At 50.0% G+C, this 15,767-nt stretch overlaps 1 protein-coding gene across 1 annotated transcript in view; it reads left to right on the forward strand.

The window, feature by feature from the left end:
• Camta1 (calmodulin binding transcription activator 1) overlaps positions 1-15,767 on the forward strand; it is an 825,029-nt gene that overhangs the window by 627,725 nt on the left and 181,537 nt on the right. The gene's annotated exons all lie outside the window — the stretch shown is intronic.

Genomic DNA, 15,767 nt, shown 5'->3' on the forward strand with positions numbered 1-15,767 from the left:
TGGATGGATGGATGGATGGATGGATGGAAGATGGATGGATGGATGGATGGACAGACAGATGGATAGATGGACAGACAGATAGATGAACAGACAGATGGATGGATGGACTGAAAAGCCACTTGCTCAGATGACACCACATACAACTATATTTAGAGCATTGCCCAGGGGCTGGGGCTCTGAGCCACATCTCCAAAGACACAATGCTGTCCCTCTCTGGGAATGAGGAGGCAGGCCATATGCTGGAGGGGACACCTCGGTCCCCATGGCCTGCATTCTATCATTCCGCCTGAGGACACCTTGTTCCTTGTTCATTCCACGGTCTACACAATGAAAGTTCTGTCTTCAGAGTCACATTCTGGATCCCAAGGGTGACTGGCCAGTATGTAGAGCTGGGGTCTGTCCAACGCCGTGACCAGATATAATCTGTCCCTGGGCTCTGGCTCTAGGTCCCTCCTCCATAGCGGCCTGCCACGGTGATGCATGGTGCTGGTTCAGCAAAGCCTAATTCATGGCCACAAGGACTACGTGCCACATGCGTGCCATGGGAGTGATTTGATTAGCGACTCTGCACTGGGGGGGGGGGGGGCTCCGGCAGAAATGCTGAGTGGAAGCTGCTCTTCAGAGAAGTGGGGCTCCCACGTCACTGAGCCCTCAGCAAAAGGGTGGTCGTGGAGACTTGGATCTGTGGTGGGAAGACTTGAGGAGAGAGGAACCACACGCAGACAGCAGTGGTCAGGATAAGTTCCGTCCAGCCCTTAGAAAGGCCTGGCTCCTGTCCTAACCTTCGCTTCATGATTCCTCCCAGAATGTCACAGTCTGTGCCCAGACTGGCCTCCCCTGAGACACTGAAGAATCCCAAACATACCGCTATACACTGTGACCACTAAACACTACCATCACCGCCACCACCACCACCATCATCACCACCATCACCACCATCACCACCACCACCTTCCCATTGTTTAAGGAGCCTGTGCTGCATGTTTAACAGCTCTCAAATGATTGTCTTCAACCCCAGACCACTCAGAGTGACGTTCTTGTCAGCCTGTAGAGAAGCGTGGGAAGCTTTTTAAGTTTAATTTTGATAAAATACAACTTATCAAGATTTCCTTTATAGACCCGTATGTGTTTGTGATATCACATCCCCTGTTGCTAGGTACCAAATATCTTCTGTTTTTCCTAACAGTTTCAGCATTTCTGTAGCTCAGTCTGTGGTTGGTACTTAGTCACATGGGTAGTCATAGCAACAGGTTGGCGTTCCCACTGCAGGGGGATTGTTAATAGCTTTATTCTTGCTGGGTTTTGGTTTGGGGGTGTGTCTGTAGATGTCTGGTTGCCGCAGCAATGTTTGTTGAAAACATCACCTTCCTTCCATTTACCTGCTTTGTGCCTTTATCGAAAAGCTGAACTTGCTTGTAAGAGACAAACTCCCCGTTCCGTGTCCTGTCCCATTGGTCTGTGTGTCTGTCCCTTCTTGAAATCCTGCTAGATAGATTGCTGTCACTCTGTGGTCAGACTCAATGTTAGGCAGACTGCCCCCCTTGTGCCTCTCTGTGGGGTGTCTTAGCTCTTCAGGGCCCGTGTCATTCCACACACACGTGATAGGATACATCTACCTGCCAAAAACATTGCTTTGGGAGCTCGGGAGATGACCCCACAGGAAAAGCGTTCGGCATACAAGAGTGAAGGCCGGAGTTCAGGTCCTCTGTACTATGTAAATGTAATCCCAGTGCACAGGAGGCTGAGGCAGGGCAAGCTGGGTTACTAAACTGGCCAGACCAGCAAACTCTGGGTTCAAGTGAGATGAAGAATGACTGAGGAAGACACTCAATGTAACCTCAGCTACACATGTGCATACACACAAACACATGCACATATAAGCACGTGCACACACACATGCACACATCTGCACACACATGTGCACACATACACATGCACATGTACGCACACACATGTATGCACACACAACCACGCACATGCACACACACGCATGCACATGCACGCACACACACAAAGACATGCTTGCACATACACACACGAACACACGCAAGTGTGCACATCCATACTCATACAGACTGGCATACACGCCGTCTCCTAGGTTTCAGTAGGAACTACATCAACCATTGATAGATTTGGAAAGGGTTAGCATCCTTGCTGTGCTGGGTCTTCTGTCCATGAACAGCAGATGCTCTATGTCTTAGGCCCTTATCGGATGACATCAGTAGTGTTCAGCCACTTCAGCACACCGCTCCTGTATAGTTTGCAAAAGGTCGGCTAAAGAATTTCATTTTCTTTGGTGCCCTCGTAAGCACGACTGTGAGTTTCTCCTGTGTTCATCCTGTCTCTCGTCACCTTGCCGAGCCTTCTTGCCTGTCTGGGTTATTGTTCTGCAGGCAGCCTAGGACTCCGTGCCATCTATAGAGCTGGTTGTATTTCTGCCAGATCAACTTATGTGTCTTGTACTTCTTGTCTGTGCCTTGGGCTCCCTCTACTGTGCGGGCTGAGAGTGCAGCAGACATCCCCACATTCGGGCTGTCACTATTGGAGATTTTGTAGATGCTTTTTGAAAATCAAATTAAGATGACCCCTCTCCCTCTCCCTAACTCTTTCTCATTCGTGAAACTTTGGAAACCACGAATCTGCGCCCCATGAGTCACTGAGCAAGCCTGAGCCATCCATCCCATAACAGCATGAGGGGCATCACTGTGCCTAGAGAAAGCCTATCTAACATGTACCCCTTCGAGAGACCCTCATTTCATCCCTCCATACCACACGTGACTACATCCTCCTGTACTCCCAGGGACTGGCCCAGGCTAACATTGCTTCTGGAGCTGCTATAATCCCCAGTTTATTTTTCCAGGAAACATATACTAAGCAACATCCCCAGAGCCCGTCCCTCTCCCAGTTTCCACAGAGAGTGGAGGATGTGCTGCCTTGTCCCTGCCCAGCTCCCCCCACCCCCGAACCTTCTGCACGTGCCACAGCTGAGAATGACCTACTACCAGTGCCCTTGGTTGTTGTTGTTGTTTTTAATCAGAGAAACAATTTCTGCCTATGCAAATCTCTTTAATAATAGCAATATTATTATTGCTATCATCAGTGGCCTCAGGCAGAGTTCCGCTGAATTGGAGAGAAGCCAAGCTGACGGTTTTCTGCACCAGGACTCTGAGCATCTTCAAGCTCCAGGTAGAGAGAAGTACTCACTTCCCTAAACAACTCCAGCCAGAAGGGACAGTGACACCGGGGCCCACACAGTCCACCCACCCTCCCCTGCTCCCTGCACTGAGCACACTATCTCAAGCCATGGCCGAGGCAGGACAGCTCTGGCTTGAGACCTCCCTCTGTAGCATCTACAGACCACCCACTGACCAATCATATACAGAATGCTGTCCAGGGCCGGATAGGCAGGCATGACCCAGTGACTACTCACAGTCTGAGAAGACAGGCAAGCAGGACAGAGCAGAACATTTGGTCAGTCCTCTGCCCCCAACACCAAGGACTTGGAGATGCTGGTACCTCACCCAGCCTTGCTCACAACTAGGGTATAGTGAAAGAGGCAAGACCTGCTGCAGAACTTAAGGTGGATCCATAAAAACCAGTAGACTAGACAAATAATATTTCAATGGACAGACAGAACAAAAGAAAAGAGAGGACCTCCCTGCCCTGCCCGTACATCATCGAACTTCATGCCCCATGGTCCCTAGAGGGGCCTTCCGCTGGCCATGTGCACTCTGATTCTGCCCACCGTGGGCTAGATTGGGGCTCTCCCAACCCCAGGAGGTGGTCTCACGTTACTGGCTGTGCTCAGTAGTAGCTCAGTAGCTTACCCTGTTGCCCTGGCCACACCCTTTTCCTGCAGCTGGGCAGTTCTGCCAGCTATGTGCCAGCCTGTGGTGCCCCCTCAGCTCTTCCTCCTTGCTGTCACAAGCATAATCAGTGGTTCATGAAAGGGACCGAGGCTAACAATTTAGGAAGTAATTTGTTATTAGTGTGGCACTGATGCGTTGAGTGACCAAAGTGCCTTTCAGTGGATTATTATTAAATGTTAAGCCTATTGATTTGATACTGAGCAGTGCACTGATCGGTCCCTTGAAGCAGGGGAATGTGCATTTATTTCCATGATTTATGGAAACCAAGCCTACTCAAAGGAGCCTCATACGTGTTACCATCCAGTGCAACACAGATCTCCTGATTGCTCCCCAAGTATGTTGTATAAATGAGGCCCGAGTGTCTGAGACGTTAAGGAGGCTGCCCAAGGCCACACAGCAGAAGGGCAAACACAGGGCCCACTCAAATATGTCTGAGTCAGGCCCCTTCTGCTTTGTGCTGTGTGCCAGGATGCAGTTACATGTGCACTAGTGTTTCTTCCCAACATAGCGTTGGAACCGTAAGAAGAGAATGTGGACTTTCCAAATTACTAAAGTAATCCTATCCCAGAGTACTCTTAATATGCTCAATAGGTATTAAGAGGGATGGACAGAAGGGTGGGTGGGTGGAAGATGAGTGGATCAATGGGTGGATGGATGGATGGATGGATGGATGGATAGATGGGTGGATGGATGGGATGGATGGATGGATGGATGGATGGATGGATGGATGGATGGGTGGATGGATGGATAGATGAATGGATGGATGGATGGATGATGGATGGATGGGTAGATGGGTAGACGGGTAGATGAGTGGAACAAAGGGGAGGGAAGGAGAGGAGAGCACAGAAAGGGGGAAGAAAGAGGAGAAGCAGCGAGGCAGCCTAGAGCACAGCAGTGTGAGAGCTGAGCTGATTCTCTTGCTCAGCACTGCTGTGCATCTTCCACAGTCTAAAGCCCACACCCTTCAGCAGTCCCTGCTTCCCGTCCTGCATCTGTAGATGGATGTGCAGCCATAGCACCCACTCTGTGGACTCTGTAGTGGGGGGGGGGGGGTCAATGAGCAAACACATGAGCATTCCATCTGAGTCAGCCTGTGCAGTTCTGCTGTCATACCACAGCAGAGCTCAAGACCCCTCACATCATTCCGGGGACCCCAGGAGAAGAGCCACAGGTACTCACCAGAGTGCCCAGACCATGCCTGGATCCTCCTAGCTCAGGAACCCTGAGAAGAGGGACCTCCTCTGCCCAGCTTTAGAAGTGGTTGATAATCTGGGCCTTTGCTGATAGAAACCTAAGCCTGATAATGGGAACTGAGTCTTGAGCCATTTCCTTAACCCCACTGTGTGCATCCTCCCACCCTCCACCCACTCCTAACTCCCCCTCCCAACAGCCTTTGGATATTTAGTGGAACCCTCTTGCAACTGATGACCCTCAATCACGACTTCCACCATACCACAAGCTCGCCCATCGTCTCAGACGAGTGGTTCTCAACCTGTGGGTCGCGACCCCTGTGTGCATTGACCCGCCCTTTCACAAGGAGTCACCTAAGACGGTTGGAAAACACAGATAGTCACATTGCTGTTCGTAACTGTAGTGAGATTAAAATTGTAAAGTAGCAACAAAAAATCTTTATGGTTGGGGAGTCACCACAGCATAAGGAAGTAGGGAGGTTGAGAACCAGCCTAGATGCTTCCTTTAAGTTGGTGCCTACTTAGTGAGCTGGTTACTATCAGTTGTCAACTTGATAAGATATAGACTCATCCATGCTCAGAGATGCCTCCGGGCATGCCTTTGGGGGACATCCTTGATTACGTTAGTTGATGTGGGAAGACCCATCTTAATATCGGAGAGGAGCTGGGCTGAGTGGAGAGAGCAAGCTGGGTGCCGTTGTGTGCACATACATTGTTACTATTCTGATTGCAAACAACCTGTTGCTTTAAGCTCCTGCCACAGTGACTCCCAGGCTATAACAGATTGTAACTCGGAATTATGAGGTAAAAATAAACCCTTCCTTAATTTACTTTTTGTTTGTTTGGGAGACAGGGTCACCATATATCCCTGGCTGTCCTGGCACTCACTCTCTAGGTAGACCCAGACTGACCTAGAACTCAGAGATCTTCCTACCTCTGCCTCTCTCCGAGTGAGGTTGCCTCTTGGAATATTTTATCACAGCAGCAGGAAAAGATACAAAGACAGCAAGTGTGTTGCAGTTTCCAGTTACAAGTTATAGTTACAAGTGTTTGCAGAAGGCTTGGTAGCAGCAAGTAAGGCAGCGATGGGCGTAGCTTTACTCCGAGCTGGGCTCTTGTGTTCAGATGTGGGGGAAACTGTGGGACCTACAAATGACTAAACAAAGAATGGGAAGGCTGTGGGAACAAGCCCAGGGATACGACTGGAGACGAGCCTACCAAGATCGGGGCCAGCAGTTAGGGTCTGCCAGGGTGTGAGGAGGCTGTGGGGACCTGCACAGGTGTGGAACAGCCCTGATGAGGGCTTATCATGTGTGGTGAAGCTATGAGGACCAGCCCATGCATGCGACTATAGAGGAGACCTCCAGTTAGGAACTTCCATGGCCTGCCACAGGTGCAGGATCCCCCATCTCTCCTCCAGGGCACCGAAGGAGCCACAAAAGGCCACCAAGCCTGGGTCTCTGAACTTCTCCAGCTAGATAGACATCAGAAAATGTCCGGAGAGCATCTTTCTTCAGCTCGAAGGGCTTTTCCAGCGGCCCCTTTGCCAAGCCTGCTCTGGCTGTGTTTCTGCTACACCTACCCACTGCCCACTCTGTTCTGCTCTGCTCCTTTCAAGGAGCCCCAGGGAACCCTTCAGCTGATGCCACCGTCACCCACCGCCCCATGCAGCCTCTGGTCTGCCAATACAAAGCCATACATCTTGGGGTGTGACAAATCACTTTTTAATTGCCTCGAGGAAGAAATCCATTAGTCTTCCCTTACGTGAGAGCCATCCTAATCTTTCGGAGACTGGCTGGAGGCCGAAGCTGGGGGCCGCCAGCTATTTTTAGTTTGTATCAACAGCGCTGAGCTCCAAGCCTTCATCGAAGAGAGCAAGGAGTAAATCTTCCCAATGCCCTGGTGCGTTCTCCACCACGTGAACTGAGCTTGGCCAGGGATAGGGGGGCAAAGGGGGCTCCAGCAAAAGGCTACCTGAGATGGAGTACTAATTGCCCCCGTGAATTTGTCTCATGTTTCACAAAGGAGTAACTTGCCCTGTAGATGGTCACAGTCACCACCCTGGTAAGCAGCTGAGGGACCCATGGTGACCCTAGTAAATAGTGCTACTGCACCCACCCTCAGCTCTCTCCTCACTGTGTCCTGTCCTGTCCTGTCCTGTCCTGTCCTGTCCTGCAGAGTCCTCTGCAGGGGGTGGAGGTACAGGCTGCATGTCTCTGCTGCCCAGGATAGCACCATAGCTGTCACAGCAGAGAAGAGTTATGCTCAGCACGGGGCTCCTTCTTCTCCCTCCTAGAGCCCACAGGTGGCTTTAGAGACAGGCCAGTGGCCATATTCATGGCTTGTCCTTGAAGCTATCTCGGGGACATATAAACTGGACTTCTGCTGGTTATGAATGGCTCTGCATTTTGGAAAAGATTCAGAAGTTTGACAAGAGTGGAGAAGAGGGAAGGGCAGGAGAAGGGCGGAGTTTCATCCGAGAAAGAGATGTTGCCTTGCGGTCGTGTGCGGTTGTGTGGAGGGACTGGGATGTGGAACCCACACTCTGCCCCCTAGAGGACCAACCTGTCATTGAGACAGATCTGTAGGGGGTGAGTGGGGCTGCTGATGACAAGCTCTGATTGTCTGAGACACATTCTAGAGTGATGGGAGGTGGGACTTTGGTTACAGTTGGATAGTACAGTCCCCATGGTGGGAAGGCGAGGCCGCAGGAACGAGGGGCAGCTGGTCAGGTCGCCTCTGCAGTCAGGGAGCAGAGTGAGATGAACACAGATACTCACCTCGCCTTCTCCTTAAGTAAGGTCCAGGACTCCAGCCCATGGATGGCGCTGCCCACGTTTACGGTTGGTCTTTCTTCCTCCGTTAAACTTTTGTGGAACCACCTTATGTACATATCCATGTTTCCTTGATGATTCTAAATCCAGTCAAACTGACAATGGTAACTAACCACCACAAGTGTGCTCTAAAAGATCAGGGCTACCCCTCTAGCAAGATGCCTCTTGGAAGCTGCCCCTCTTTCCACAGGCTTTTAGTGTCTTTCTAAGAGGGCTGGGTCCTTAGCAGAAAAGACCGATTCTGACATCGGAGAGCGGGTTTGGGAGCCTATTCCACAGCTTTATGGGCTCAGAGGACAACCAGCCTCCTGCTTCTGCCCTGCCCTGTCTCAGGTCCAAGGCCGGGGACTCAGACATTGCCCCTGTGAGGCATGATTTCTGCAGAGGAACCAGGGTTTGGACAAGAAGGCTTCTGGATGCCCTTTCTCCTATGTCCCCAGCACTAGATCCACCCACACCCATGAGAGCCCAGCTGGTCAGGGACTCTTTGGGGCATGTGTTAGAGAGGGCTTTTCTCAAGGAACTCCAGCCATTTTCTTTTTAATCAGAATGAGATACTTACTGTACAGACCGATTTATGTGCATAGGACTCAAAGCTCCAGTGTTAAGTTTCCACCTGATGGTAACTAATAGCCTTAATTACAAATCCTTTATTTATAGACTCGGGTTCTAACAACCTCTGCCTGGTATTAAGGTAAATGCTGAGTAAGGCAGGGGTGGGCAAAGGTTCCCTAGCGGCGCCCCCTCCTGAGTGGGAAAAATCACGAAACAGGCTCATAAAACCCAGCAGCGGCCTCCCCCGTGGAGGCGGGCTCCCAGGGGGCAGCCAGTTGAAAATCTTATGCAAAATAGATCTCCGAGTATTCTCATTAAACCAGCCAGGCCTGACTCAGCGCTTTGGAGTGAGTAGAGAGCCCCACCCTGCCTCGGCAAAAATCAAAGGAGGAGGACACAGCAGCTTGAGGTCACTCACTCCTGGCCCTGTGCAGGCTCCTGGCCTTTCTTCCGGGTTCCAGGTTCTCTGCTCTTTCTTCAGATCCCAAAAGAGTCCTTCCAGGGTTCCGAAACCGACAGGACCTGATTTTAGCAGAGCCAGGCCACACCTCGAGCATGACTCTAGTCCAGTGCCCCTGCTCTGGAAAGAGCCAGGCAAGGGCTGGGTAAGGCTGTCAGATCTTCCTTGCCTGCTCTGCTCTGGGGAGGATGGGTGGGCTATCCATGGGTACCCTGCCCAGCAGGAGCCTTATCTCTGAACTGCAGATGCCCACATCTGTGTGAGCCTGGGGATAAGATGTGAAACTTTCCAGACCGTGGACCCAATGAAGCCTTCCTTCTACTTCCCAGCCCTCAACCATGCCCTGGCTTTGAGGTCTGATGTGCTAACTCTCAAGAGGGCACCTGAGCTGCCCTCCTTGAGTCCCCCAGCTGAGTGCTATCTACACAGGCCTCAGGTCTAATGATTTCATCCCCTCAATGTTCACTCATCCTCCTGTGTTCTCTGACATCACCTTCTCTAAGGAGCTGGCCACCCAAACCGAGTGTGGAAAGCTGACCCCCACCCCCACCCCCAATCCTGGCTTTCCTTCCTGCAGGCTCCAGGTTTAAGCAGAGGCTCTGGTCCAGCCAGGTAACAGTTGCTTAATGTCAGGGAGTGGCCCTTAGCATCTGCCTGCAGTAGGTACCTCTTCCCCTACAGTTGACAGATGTGGCTCTCCTGAGCTGGAAGCATATGGCTTAACCAGAAGGCATGCATTGCCCCACAGTTTATGGGACAAAGCATGATTAAGTGGACAGGACTTGGGGGGATATCTCTGTGAAGAACACTTTGTCTCTGACCCTCTGCCGGTAGAGCATCCAACCCAAACAATCAGCACGGTGTTTCTCCTCCCCACTCTGTTCGGATAGTCTCAGCCACCAATGTACTCTCTGCCCAGAGACAGACAGCCATCACCTGCAGCCCTTCAGCTTCAGAAGCCAGAGAGCCTCTTCCAATGTGGGAAGCAGCACAGAGAGCCCAGCAGCCCACCTCTGCATGGGTCTGGCCTCCACCGGATAGAAGATGCCAGGCGCAGGGTCACTGGGTGAAGGGCTGAGGCCAAAGGCTGTATTACAGGAGCCAGGTCTGAGAGACACATCTGGGATGTGCTGGATCCGATCTCCCCAGAGGGAGCCTCTTGCCCTTGAAGGGCACCCAGAACGAGAAATGGAACAGCCTGTTCCCTGCAAACAGCTCAGCCTGTCCTTGTTAATCAACCACTTCCCCGGAGACCAGTCGGAACCCTTTAGCCCCAGACAAATAGAGACGCTCTTAGGCTCCTTGGAAGACACGAGATTCTAATTGTGGATGGCTTTATTGGGTGAACACTTCTCAGAGGGACACTCCAGGTCCATGTGAGCCTTGGACGGTTGAAGAAAGGTTTTCTGGAGTATTCATTTCCAGCTGTGACTGACAAGGGGGAGCTCTTCCTCTCAGAAGGGCCTTCTCCACTCTTTGCTTTTATAAAACAAACCCGACCCCCGACCCCGACCATGCACCCTCCTTTGGCATCACCCCTAGATCAGTTTGTTTCCTGTTTCATCATTTGGTAGAAGTGAATAAATGTGTGCACATCACACACCAATTTACCTGAAAGTAACAAAGCACAGGCTTTAGGACCCCGGTTAGATGTGAGCAGGGTGCCCACAGAAGATTAAGAACCAGCTTCCGGGTAGGAATGGATGTGGTGGTGGGAATGGGCGTGGCAGTGGGAATGGGTGTGGCAGTGGGAATGGGCGTGGCGGCGGGAATGGGCGTGGCAGTGGGAATGAAGAGCCTGACTTGTAGTGTTCGCCAATTTCCATCATGGCTGATTTCAAACTACAGACTGGCATCCCTCAAGGATACCGCAGAACCCAGAGGTTTTCAGGGTTTAGAATATGTGCGTTTTGTAATGAGGTACAGTCACCACATCTGGCTTTTAGCATTTAGCCACAGACTTTTTCTATGTTTCCTTGACACTCCGAATGTCTCAAGGCTAAGGAATGGAGCGACAGTTCAATGGTTAGGAGCACTGGCTGTTCTTGCAGAGGTCTCGAGTTTAGTTGTCAGCATCCACATGGACGCTGACAACCTGTAACTCCAGTTCTAGGGGAATCTGATGCCATCTTCTGGCCTCTGTAGGCACTGCACTCACATGTGCAGAAACATGCAAGCTAAACACCCAGACACAAAATAATACATGAATGTTTTTTTAAAGGCTCAGGGTTTGGAGCAGTTTGTATTGGGGATACTCAGCCTTTGCCAACACAACGTCATGAGGGTGCAAAGCTGAGAATAACTACGTTAGTGAATCGGTGTGAGCTACCACTGTATACTACACGTAACAATTCCAATTATATAACCCCTAGCTCTAACCACCCAAGTCTGTCTTTGCTTATGACTCAGGAGCTTCTGTAAAGGCCACATGCCACTCACTGTCCAGGCCAACGGCAGCCTGAGCTCACACCAGGTAGCATCAAGCTAGGAACACGAGCAATTCCCACCTTTCTCATTCATCCTCGGAAGGGTCCAGTGCTCAGTCCAAGGTTTGAGCATCCCCAATCCAAAATGCTCCAAACCCTGAAACCTTTTTTTTTAAAAAAAAAAAAAAATGTATGTCCTTTCTTTTTTGGTCTGGATGTTTAGTTGCGTGCATGTATCTGCACATACAGTGCAGTGTCTATAGAGGCCAGAAGATGGAGTTCAGGAGTCTTTGGCATCCAGACTTTGAAACTTCTGGAAAGTTCATTTGAGCTCTCAGTTCTACCGGCTACAGGGGTCTAAATCCAGCTCCCACCTGCTCCATACCCCAGCTGCCCTCCCACCATCCAAGACTCTTCCTATGGGCGACAGTCCCCAGATGCACAGAGCCAGCAGTCCCCAGGGTGAAGGTTGCCAGTGTAGACTCCTCTGACCCTCCACATGCATGATATGGCCATGTACCTGTGATCATGCACACACACACACACACACACACAAATAAATGTAATTTTAAATTTTTTAAAAAGAAACAGTTGAGTCTACCTAAAAACCTTGCAATCACACCCAAGCCTGGAGATTATATGGCTCTTCTTGAAGACTGGAAACCTTAGCCTCGTGACTCTAAATGCACCCCCATGTGGCTACAACATGGAGGAGCTTGTGTGAGCAGCTGCTCCAGATGACAGGCTGGGAGTATCTGTCCACCAGCCACACCCCATGCTCTCCGCCCAGTGTTCAGGCCAGCCAACGGCTGCCATTTCTCACACTGCCAGAGCTGTGGTTTTTTTTTTTTTTTTCTTAAAGAAATACTCGCAGCTGCTCAGGTTGTTTTTACACAAGTGGTCAGTGAAGGATGGAGTAAGTGGTCCATGCATTTGGAGGGGAAGCACTCGGCATATTTCTTTGTGAGAGAGAAGAATATCCCTCTCAGGCCATTGCACTGGATCATTCCAGAGGACCCATCATACCAGCTTGCGGGAACAGCGCCTCCTAGGGCCGTGTGCAGCGCAGTGTATGCAGCCCTATCTGTGTTTCGTGTGCAAAGCGGAATTGCATCAAAACCACTGCCTGCAAACAGCCGTGGACATCTGTGTGGCTCCACCCATTGCCGTGGCGGTCTCACGGAGAGTCCCGTGGTGGATGATGATGCCACATGTGTGACATCAAGGGATGGGCAGCCCCCTTATGGAATGAAGGTCCCGATGGACAAATCTGGGCATGCGTCAGAAGAGCCTCGGCGCTAAGATACTGCGGAGAGAATGAAGCATCAGCCTCTGCTGGGTTCGCCCTTCTTGCTGCAGGGGTTTTATGCCAAGCCTCTGTTGCCCCTAAAAACCTAGCAAAGAGGCTGCTTCCTCCAGGACACCTTATCTTCCCCCAGAAAGGTCGTCGCGACTTTCTGAGTTACCTCTAAACCCTGTGCCTGCCCTACATTGTACAACATCACTTTGTGTTACGATTCCATTGACATGACCCAGCCTCACTGCAAAGGGCCGTGTCCGGCTCATGGAGGTGTGCCCACTGCCTGAGGCTTTGTTGGTATGTGAATGAGGAAGTTCAGTAAGTAGATAAATGGATGGACAGAGAGATGGATGGGTGGATAGATGAATACATGGATGGGTGGTGAATGAACGGTCGGTTGAGGGGATAGACAGAGGGATAGCTATATGGATGGATGCAGACATGCATGGTGGGGGATGGATAGATGGATGGATGGATAGATGGATGGATGGATGGATGGATGGACCTATGGGTGGGTGGGTAAATGGATAGGTGGGTGGATAGATAGATGGGTGAGTGGGTGGAATGGATGGACAGACGATATAAAAGTTGCTCTCTGAGAGGCCAGACTGTGGCCCAGCATCAGAACCGAGGAAAGCTGGCCTTAGACAAAATGAGCTCAGTTTTAGAACCAAGTTTCACTGAAGGATCAGGACTAACCAAGACTCTTGTTGTGAAACCACTGAGCAAACCATTCTGCCCAGAACAGTGGCTTCCATCTGAGAGTTTCAACAGTCCTAGTTCCCAGGGATGCGTCAGACGCCTTCCCCAGGCCCAGAGTTCAGTGATGCTTTGTCTTCCAGGAGCACATGTACACGATGCAGAAAGGACTGTGTGACTCACGCCTCACAGACACGAGGTGGATCAGCCCCCTCTCTTGCCTCTGCTTCCCAAGAATACCGACCTAGATATATAGTTCTAGTAGTAGCCCTTCCCAGATTACAAGTGGGAGCCACGGGCCAGTTGAGGATGAAAAATGCATCAAGTTAAAGACTCCTGAGGGATGGTTATATAGTTATACAGTTTTCAAAAGGTCAAGAAAACTATTGCTGGGAGCCCAACGCCAAGTGCAACTCTCAGCTGTGATTAATTGACCCAGTCATGGTGGGCCTTGACCTACCTCTCTGAAGTTGAATGAATTAACTGGTTAGTTACATGAAGCTGCCTCTCCACCGTGAGGAGGGAGGGAGTGGGTCACTAGTGTCTGGCTAATGGCATGCCCCAGTGAGTTGCTCCCAGTCTGCCCTGGACACATCTACCTGAGGAACTGAGGGGCACAGGGTCCCCAGGAAACTGAGGAAAAGAACTCAGGGCTGTGCTGAGCAAGGCAAAGCAACTGTCTATGCTGCTGCAGCTGCTGTGGCCCATATTCTATGCTTGGCTCCTGGCTCTCTTGTTTGTCTGTTTACATCCTCCCTCTTTCTTATCTGCCTCTCGTGGTTAGAATTTGTTCTCTGACCGTGGCCTTATAGTGCACGTGAATAGGGCCCTCATCTGCTCTTCCCTGGTCCAGAAGAGGGAGACTCAGAAAATGGCAACTCAAGACAGGGCTTGTCAACAATAGCTCATCTCTAAAGGGGGAACAATCACCGCCTTATCATAATTATTGATGGTCTCTGGATTTGCTGACCTGGACGATGGGAGAAGGGTTGGTCTTATGGCCACAAGACTTGATCTGGTCAATAAAGCAAATTGGTTTAAGGGAAAATAAAGCCGCGTCCGCAAGTCTATTAGAAGAGTTAAGTAATTGCTGTCCAGGGTGCATGGAATATAAATCTCTGTTTGCTTGAAATTATTACAATGTGGTATTGATTACTTTCAACCTGCCATTGCCTTTTAAGTTATAGATTATTAAAGGGTAATATGTTTAACAAATATCTTCCGAGGCATGCCCCGATGAAACACACAGACGTTACACAGGCAAATCACCCATCACCCTAGCAAGTTGTGCGGTCCGTGGTCACGTGGCCAAAACTCCAGCGGCTCCGGTGGACTCTGGCTCTCAGCAGATCCTAGGAAGAGATGGGAGGGGAGCAGTGTCCTTGCTCCATCCAGGTTCCGCTGCATCCCCCGCCCCCACAGCCCCCATCACATGATACACGGGAGGTGGTGCATAAATATTGGTTCCACCGATAGCCTTTTTTCTTCTTTGACTTTTTCTTTATTAAAAATATTTAATTACAGAGGCAACTGAGCTCATTATAACAAATGAATGCATTATTCTTAACCATTTAAAAATATTATTCTAATTAAAAAAATTAGATACACTTACAGTAGCATGCTTACGAGCTATAGAAAAATATGGAGAAAAAAATAGTAAAAGTCACCCAGAGAGGAACCCTGTTTTTGCTTCAGCGTATCTCTCGTCAGTCCTTGTGGCTATGACATGGAGCATATATAAGTTTGTATTTTGTTCACATGCTATTCTGTTCACCTAACCTTATATAGCACACCTTTTAATAGCTGTGTGATATTCCACTTTATGAATAGACTGTGCTTTATCATTCCTTTCTGTGGGATGTTTATGATCTTTCCAGTGTTAAGCCTATGGAACCGTTATCTGAAGAACACTTTGGTGAGTATTCTAAAACGGCATGTTCTCAGAAGGACGGCACCTGGCAATTGTTACAGAAAGGGCCAGGTCCTGAGCCTACAACTTGGGCGTCCAGTTCATTCTTGAAATTCTTGGTAAATCTTGAAGAAGGGGTGGGTCACATGTTTTTGCATAATGGGAGTGGATACTTTGTACCGTCCCTCCTCAAACCTTAGTTACGTTGTTTATGTTTACAGTGTTACAGACTAACTGTCTCTTCTTTTGTTCAATGGATTATGATCCTCCAGTGATGTCATTTGTTGTGACGTTCCAGTTCACTCCGACCTGGATGATAGAGGGGGCTTCTGCACCATTTGAAATGAGCCACAACTCTACGAATGTTTCCTCAGGTTCTGAACGTAGAATTCCAGGCATACTATCCTAGAATCCATCATTTCACCAGAGGAGGAAAGTGACATTTAAAAGCCAAGATATGGGCTCCTCGGTGTGCTCATGGTTAGGGCTCCTCGGTGTGCTCGTGGTTAGGGCTCCTCGGTGTGC

Source organism: Grammomys surdaster, unplaced genomic scaffold (genome assembly GCF_004785775.1).
Source record: "Grammomys surdaster isolate TR1022 unplaced genomic scaffold, NIH_TR_1.0 126185, whole genome shotgun sequence".
Classification (NCBI taxonomy): domain Eukaryota; kingdom Metazoa; phylum Chordata; class Mammalia; order Rodentia; family Muridae; genus Grammomys; species Grammomys surdaster.